Source organism: Penaeus vannamei, chromosome 1, assembly GCF_042767895.1.
Source record: "Penaeus vannamei isolate JL-2024 chromosome 1, ASM4276789v1, whole genome shotgun sequence".
NCBI classification, from domain to species: Eukaryota; Metazoa; Arthropoda; class Malacostraca; order Decapoda; family Penaeidae; genus Penaeus; species Penaeus vannamei.
The window spans coordinates 17098086-17105585 of NC_091549.1; the positions used below are offsets into that span (position 1 = coordinate 17098086).

Consider the following 7500-nt stretch of genomic DNA (forward strand, 5'->3'; position numbering starts at 1 on the left):
CTATCTCTCTTTTTTTCTCTCTTTCTTTTTTTTCTTTTTTATTTATGTATTTTTTTCCTACCTGTCTGTGAAGCTGGTAATTAGTGTCGCTTCTGGAAAGAAAGATGACTTATTCGAGCCTTTGCTAAATGACTTTAAGGAGAAAAAACTGTTTAGATAAAGAAAAAAGATCTTATGTAAGATAATAAAAGTGTATAATCTTATGTAATAATACTGTATTTTTTTTCAAAGTATTAAAATAATAATTTGAGAAACTGAAAAAATTGAAAAATTTTGACACTTTATTAAAATGATAAAGTATCAATATGTTAAACTTACCTTTTATTATAATAGCGATGCATTAAAAAAGACATTGGAATAAACTGCTGTAGATGAATTTACCAAAAGAGATAGAGAAAATGAGCAATAAAAAGAATTAACATATAGCCTCTATCTCTCTCTGTACCTGTCCTTCTCTCTGTCTCTTTCTCTTTCCCTCTCCTTATCTTATCTCATTTTCTCTATATCTCTTTCTCTCTCCCTCTTTCTTTCTTTATCTCTCTCTCTCTCCCTTTCGCTCTCTCTCTGTCTCACTCACTCTCTCTCTCTCTCTCTCTCTCTCTCTCTCTCTCTATCTCTCTCTCTCTCTCTCTATCTCTCTCTCTCTCTACTCCCTATCTCTCTCTCTCTCTTTCTCCCCCTTTACTCATCTCTCTCCCCCCTTGTCTCTTTCTCTCTCTCTCTCTCTCTCTCTCTCTCTCTCTCTCTCTCTCTCTCTCTCTCTCTCTCTCTCTCTCTCTCTCTCTCTCTCTCTCTCTCTCTCTCACCCCTCTCTCTCTCTCGCGCACACAGATACACAGGTCTGTCTCCTCTCTCTCTCTCTAACACACACACACACACAAACACACTCCCTCTCTCTCTAGCTCGCTCTCTCTCTCTCTCTCTCTCTCTCTCTCTCTCTCTCTCTCTCTCTCTCTCTCTCTCTCTCTCTCTCTCTCTCTCTCTCTCTCTCTCTCTCTCTCTCTCTCCCTTCCCTCCCCCTCTCTCTCTCTCGCATTACCTTACCCCTCCCCCTCTCTCTCTCTCTCTCTCTCTCTCTCTCTCTCTCTCTCTCTCTCTCTCTCTCTCTCTCTCTCTCTCCCTCTCTCTCTCTCTCTCTCTCTCTCTCCCCCCCCCTCTCTCTCTCTCTGTCGCACACACACTCCCTCCCTCCCTCCCTCCCTCTCTCTCTCTCTCTCTCTCTCTCTCTCTCTCTCTCTCTCTCTCTCTCTCTCTCTCTCTCTCTCTCTCTCTCTCTCTCTCTCTCTCTCTCTCTCTAAATATATAAATCAAATCCCTTATCCTTTGACTAAGGCATCTGATTCTTATATTGATGTTTCATTACAGATTTTTTCTGTTTTGAACGAAATATCTAGAAAGAAAAATGCTAATAAATACGGTAGAATGGGAGAAAATAAACGAAGAGAAATAAACAAAACAATTAAACCCCTTAAACGAACGATAGCCAATGAGAATACGCCATGGGTGTGTGTGGAGGGGGGCGGAGTCATAGGGAGGGGGGAGGGGGGAGAGGAGTAAAAGGGGGAAGGGGGCGAGGGGGGTTTGGGGAGATAAAAGCCTGGGGGAGGGAGGAGACACAGGGGAGGGTACGCGAGATTGAGGAGCTGAAGGGGAGGGAGAGACAGAAAGGGGGGAGGAGGAAGGGGAGACAGAATGGGGGGAGGAGGAGGGGAGCGCCAAGCTGTCTGCGGTTACTCGGTGACGTCATCGGCGCGTGCCAGAGGGGCCCCTGATGCCTAGCAGGCAGGTCGTGGGCGACAACGTGTATGGGAGAGAGCGGGGAGGGGAGGTCGAGGAAGGGGAGAGGTGGAGGGAGCTCAGAGAAAAGGGGGGTGGAGGGAGAGTGGATGGAGGGAGAGGTGGAGGAGGGTCGAGGGGGAAGAAGTGGGAGGGAGGTTGAGGGGGAATTGGATGGAGGTCGAGGGAGTCGGAGGAGGGAGGATGGATGGGAGAGAGAGAGAGAAGTGGAGGAAGGTCGAGGTGGGAGAGGAGTTGGAAGTCTATGCAGAAAGCTGGAGAGGTGGATATGGACGGGATGGAGACGAGAAAATATAGAAAGGTAGAAAGAGAGGTGAAGCAAGGTGAAGGTAAAGTAAGGTAAGGGAGGGAAAATGGATGAGACAGTGAGAGAGAGAGAGAGAGAGAGAGAGAGAGAGAGAGAGAGAGAGAGAGAGAGAGAGAGAGAGAGAGAGAGAGAGAGAGAGAGAGAGAGAGAAGAAGACAGATAGACAGAGAGACATATATATATATATATATATATATATATATATATATATATATATATATATATATAGAGAGAGAGAGAGAGAGAGAGAGAGAGAGAGAGAGAGAGAGAGAGAGAGAGAGAGTAAGAGAGAGAGAGAGAGAGATTTAGAGAGAGAGAAAGAGAGAGAGAGAGAGAGAGAGTATCAGCAAACGGAGACAAGGATTTCACTAGATTTTGTGAGATGTCCTTATGGAGAAAAAAAAAAACAAAACGGAGGAGGTGGAAGAAGAAGAGGAGGAGGAGGAAAAGGAGGAGGAGGGAGAAGAGGTGGAGGAGAAGAGGAGGAGAAAGGATAAAAGGTTGTGGCTTGAGGGAGATGTTGATGACTTGGGTTAAGAGCTGTTGATGGAAGGGGGGATGGGGTGGAAGGGGAAGGGAGGGGATGATGAAGAGGGATAAGGAAGGAAAGGGGGAGGGGGAGGGGTGCTGGAAAGGGGAGTGAGGGGGAGGAGGGAGAGGAAGGGAGGGGCGAGGGATAAATGGTCTCAAAAGTACCTACCTGCACCGGGAGGGAGTATGTGGAGGGGTATGGGAGGGGGGGGAGAGGAGGGCCAAGACATGGGTGGGGGAGAAGGAGGGAGGGAGGGAAGGAGAAAGGGGGTATGGGTGAGGAGAAGGAGGGAGGGAGGAAGAGGAAGGGGAAAGAGAAAGAGAGTGATATGGGTGGGGGAGAAAGAAGGAGGAGGAGGAAGGAAAAAGGGGGAAAAGGGGTATGGGTGAGGAGGAAGGGAGGGAGGGGGAAAGGAGAGGGAGAAGAGAGAAGGGAAAAAGGAAGTTGGGAGAAGGGAGAAGAGAAGGAGTTGGGGGAAGGGAGAAAGGGAAGGAGTTAGGGGAAGGGAAGTAGGGAAGGAGTTGGGGAAGGGAGAAGGGAAAGGAGTTGGGGAAGGGAGAGGACAGGAGAAGTTGGAGGAAGGGAGAAGGAGAAGGAGGAAAGAGGAAGGGGAGAAGGGAAGGAGGGGGAAGGGAGAAGGGAGAAGGGAAGGAGGAGGGGCACAGGGATGGCAGGGAGGCACCCTGAGGAAAGGCAAAATGGCAGCTGGCTCGAGTTTTATGGCCATGGCCTAAGAGGAGGGAGAAGCACGGACACGGACTTACTAAGAACTTGTATTACGGAGGGCCGCTCCTTTACCCCCCCCCCCACCTCCCTCCCCGCCGCCATCAACCTCTCCATTCCCCCCCTTTCCCTCATCTCCCCTTCCCCCTCCCTTCCCTCATCTCCTTCCCTCCCTCTTTTCCCCCCTTCCGACCCTCCGACCGTGCCATCTCACTGCGTTAAACTTTTTTGTCTGTTTGTTTGTTCCTTTCTTTTATCCCCCTGCATCTAAACTTTTCGTCTGTTTGTTCTGTCCTCCTCCTCCTCCTCTTCTTATCTGTCTTGTTCGTCTTCATAACTTCTTCGTTTTTAGTCTTCTTCTTCTCCTCCTCCACTTCTTTTTTTTTCTTGTTCCAGTTCTTCTTCTTCATGACTTCTTCCAATTATTTTTCTTCTTCTTCTCCTTTTCATTCTCTTCTCTTCCTCTTCATCTCCCTTATCCGTATGTTAATTCCTTCCCTCCTATTCCTCTCTTCACCTCCCCTCATTATCTACCTCTTCATACACCCTCTCCTTATCATGTTCCCCTCTTCCTAATCCCCTTTCTCTTCCTCTCCCTTTTACCCCCATTTATTCCCTACTTCTTCTTCCTCCTTCTCCTCATTATACTATCCTCCACCTCAGTATTCTCCCGTTCCCCCTTTTCCTCCTCCTCCTCCTCCTAATCCCCTTTCCTTCCCTTCTCCTCCCTTTCTCCTTCACCTCCTCCTCCCCTCCTCCTCCTCTCTCCTCCTCCTCTCTTCTCCTCCTCCTTCTCCTCCTTCTCCTCCTCCTCCCTCTCCTCCTCCTTCTTCTCCTCCTCCTCCTCCTCCTTCTCCTCCTCCTCCTCCCCTTCTTCAACCAACCCCAAGGACATCGGCTTCTAAAAAGATTGGAAAAAAAGGACCAGAAGTTTCATTCATCTATAAATTCAAGGTGAATTGCATCATAGGCTGTTGCTGCTGAGGGGAGGGGAGGAGGAGGAGAAAGAGAGGAGGAGGAGGAGGAGAAGGAGGAGGGAGGAGGAAGGAGGAGGAGGAGGAGGAGGAGGAGGAGGAGGAGGAGGAGGAGGAGGAGGAGGAGGAGGAGGAAAGGGAGGAGGAGGAGGAGGAGGAGGAAGAGGAAGAGGAAGAGGAAAAAGAGGAGGAGGAGGAGGAGGAGGAGGAGGAGGAGGAGGAGGAGGAGGAGGAGGAGGAGGAGGAGGAGGAGGAGGAGGAGGAGGAGGAGGAGGGAAGGAGGAGGAGGAGGAGGGAGGAGGAGGAGGAGGGAAGGAGGGGAGAAGGAGGAGAAGGAGGAGGAGGAAGGGAGGAGGAGGAGGAGGAGGAGGAGGAGGAGGAGAGGAGGAGGAAGGAGGAGGAAGGAAGAGGAGGAAGAGAAGGAGGAGGAGGGGAAGAGGAGGGAAGGAAGGAAGGACGTCATGGAAGGGAGGAAGGGAGAAGGGAAGAGAGAGAGAGAGAGAGAGAGAGAGAGAGAGAGAGAGGGAGAGAGAGAGAGAGAGAGAGAGAGAGAGAGGGAGATGAAGAGAGAGAGAGAGAGAGAGAGAGAGGAGGAGAGAGAAAGAGTGAAGGAGAGAGGGGAGCGAGTAGCGAGGTGGAGAGAGAAAGGGAGAGAGAGAGAGAAGTAACAAGCCTAGCAGTATAATGATAATGTATCTCCAATGACTCCCTGTCAGTGTTACATGACAGTCGTGTATTTCCCGATGCTGTCTTTCTATTTTCACTCTTCATTTTCCTCGACGCACTTCGTTAAAGGCCGGCGTGTCGAGAATTCATGGCTGGGAACCCTGTGCAACTTCTCGTGTTAATTCTAATGAAGTTTATTGTATTCGTAAATAGGTATGAGGCTACGGGCATTTTATTTATTTTTATTATTATTATTTTTTTTTTTTGGTGTTATTGTTGTAAAAATGCTACGATGCTCATGCTACGTCTCTCTGTGTTTTTGTTGTTGCTGTTGTTTAATTTGTTTGTTGGTTTTCACAGCTGATACTGCTAAGATCTTTTGGAATGACTGTTACTACCATCATTACTATTATAACTATTATTATTACTGTCTTCATTACCTCATCATCGTATCTGATACTGCAAAACACAAAAATAGGCAAACAGATAAAAATCAATAAATAAAATGAGATAAAATTATCATAACAATAAAATTAACAACTAGTCTCACTTCCAAGACACGTCTGCTATTCCATAACCATCTTCAATAAATAAATGAATAAATAAATAAATAAATAATAATAATAGAAAAATAATAACAACAATAAAATAAATGATAATGATAAATAAAAGATAATAATAACAACGATAATAAATAAATAAATAATAGAAAGCTGTCGCCAACGCAAAGAAACTGCAATATCACTGTTAACATCTTAATTTTTCTTTTTCTCACTGTCTTTTCTTAATTTTTCTTTTTCTCACTGTCTCTGTCTCTTCCACAGGTATTCTGCGCGGACGAATCGCGTGTGCACATTCTCCGAAAGGTCTGCTTGAGTCAGCTGATTATGTTTATTCATTTTTTTTTGTTTATTTATTTATTTTGTCTTCTTTTTCTTCTTTTTGTTTTTGTCTTTGATTTTCGGGGGTGGGTTGAGGTGTTTTTTTGTTTGTTTTGTTTTCCTTTTTCTTCTCATCCTGCTCCTCCATCTCCTCTTTGCCCTTCTCATTATTTTTGTCCTCTTCTCCTCCTCCTCCCAATCATCTTTCTCGTTCTCCACCTTTTCCTACTCCTCCTCCCTATCCACCACCACCTCCTCCTCCTCCTCCTACACTATCTCCCTATCCACCTCCTCCTCTTCCTCCTACACCTCCTCCTCCCTATACCTCCTCCTCCTCCCTATCCACCTCCTCCTCCTCCTACACCTCCTCCCTATCCACCACCTCCTCCTCCTCTTCCTCCTCCTACACCTCCTCCTCCTCCTCCTACACCTCCTCCTCCTCCTTCGGGGACGCCAATATATCCAATATATCTTAGCATCAGGAACATCAATATCACTTTCGTTCACCGGTTCAGACGAAGCAAAATGAAAAGTGAATTGTGTTTGTGATCCTGAGGTACCTGTTGATACCATAAATCAGGTATAACTCTTTAACATATGATATATAACACATAACTCGTAAATACATAACTCGTAACACACAGGACATGACACTTTACTCTCCGACACATAACATAACACACGACACGCAATACGTAACACGACGGAGAACATTTAACACAGAACTGTCTCTAACACACTGAACACATAACTCTCTAACACACAACCCTCAATACAACACACGACCCACAACCCCTCAAACACACATACACACACACACACAAGAAATAAAAAATGAAACGCCAATCACACACACAATCTCTAACACAAACACATAACTCTCTAACACACAACCCTCAACACAACACACGACCTACAACCCCTCAAACACACCTACACACACACACACACCAAAAAAAAAAAAAAAAAAAAAAAAAAAAAGCTGAAACGCCAATCATAAAACCACAATTAAAAAAGACCTATGTATTTTCTGCGCTTTTGCGGCTCAGAGTAAACTAACTGTTAGGATTCTTTCTCTGGCTTCTCTCCTCCGCGCGGGCGTCGCCTCGGTCTCACCCGCGGGCCTGAATGACTAATCAACAAAGCAACTTTTTGATACTGAATATATAATCGAAGACAACCTTAATTTTACTACTTTCATTTGGTAATGACCGCTTCTCGAGGGTGGCGGTCCTGGCCGGTGACTTACTGAATGTGTGTTTTTTTGTTTTTTTTTCCAACTATCACATTCTATTTTCGTACGATTTTTTTTTTGTCTGCAGGGATGACTTGGGTATTGGCTATTTGTCAAATGTCTATTATTTTGATTGGCGGCGGGAGGGAGTGAGGGAGGGAGGGAGGGAGGGAGGGTGCAAGTTAGGGAGAGAGAGAGGGAGGGAATCAAAGAAGGAGGGAGGGAGCAAGTTAGGGAGGGAGGGAGTGAAGGAGGAAGAGGAGAAGGCAAAAGAGACAGACAGACAAACAGAAAAAAAAAATAGAAACAGAGACAATAACATCCATACAAACAAACAAACAGACAATGAAATAACGCGAAAAAAACAGAAGAAAAGAAGAAAAAAA

The 7500-nt window shown here is 46.1% G+C and overlaps 1 protein-coding gene across 1 annotated transcript in view; it reads left to right on the forward strand.

Moving 5' to 3' along the window:
• The window catches only part of LOC113805460 (uncharacterized), a 185362-nt gene that overhangs the window by 27865 nt on the left and 149997 nt on the right, over positions 1-7500 (forward strand). Inside the window, exon 2 of the mRNA XM_070125316.1 lies at positions 5824-5865. The gene's annotated coding sequence lies outside the window, so the exon portion shown is untranslated. The remainder of the gene's footprint in view (positions 1-5823; positions 5866-7500) is intronic.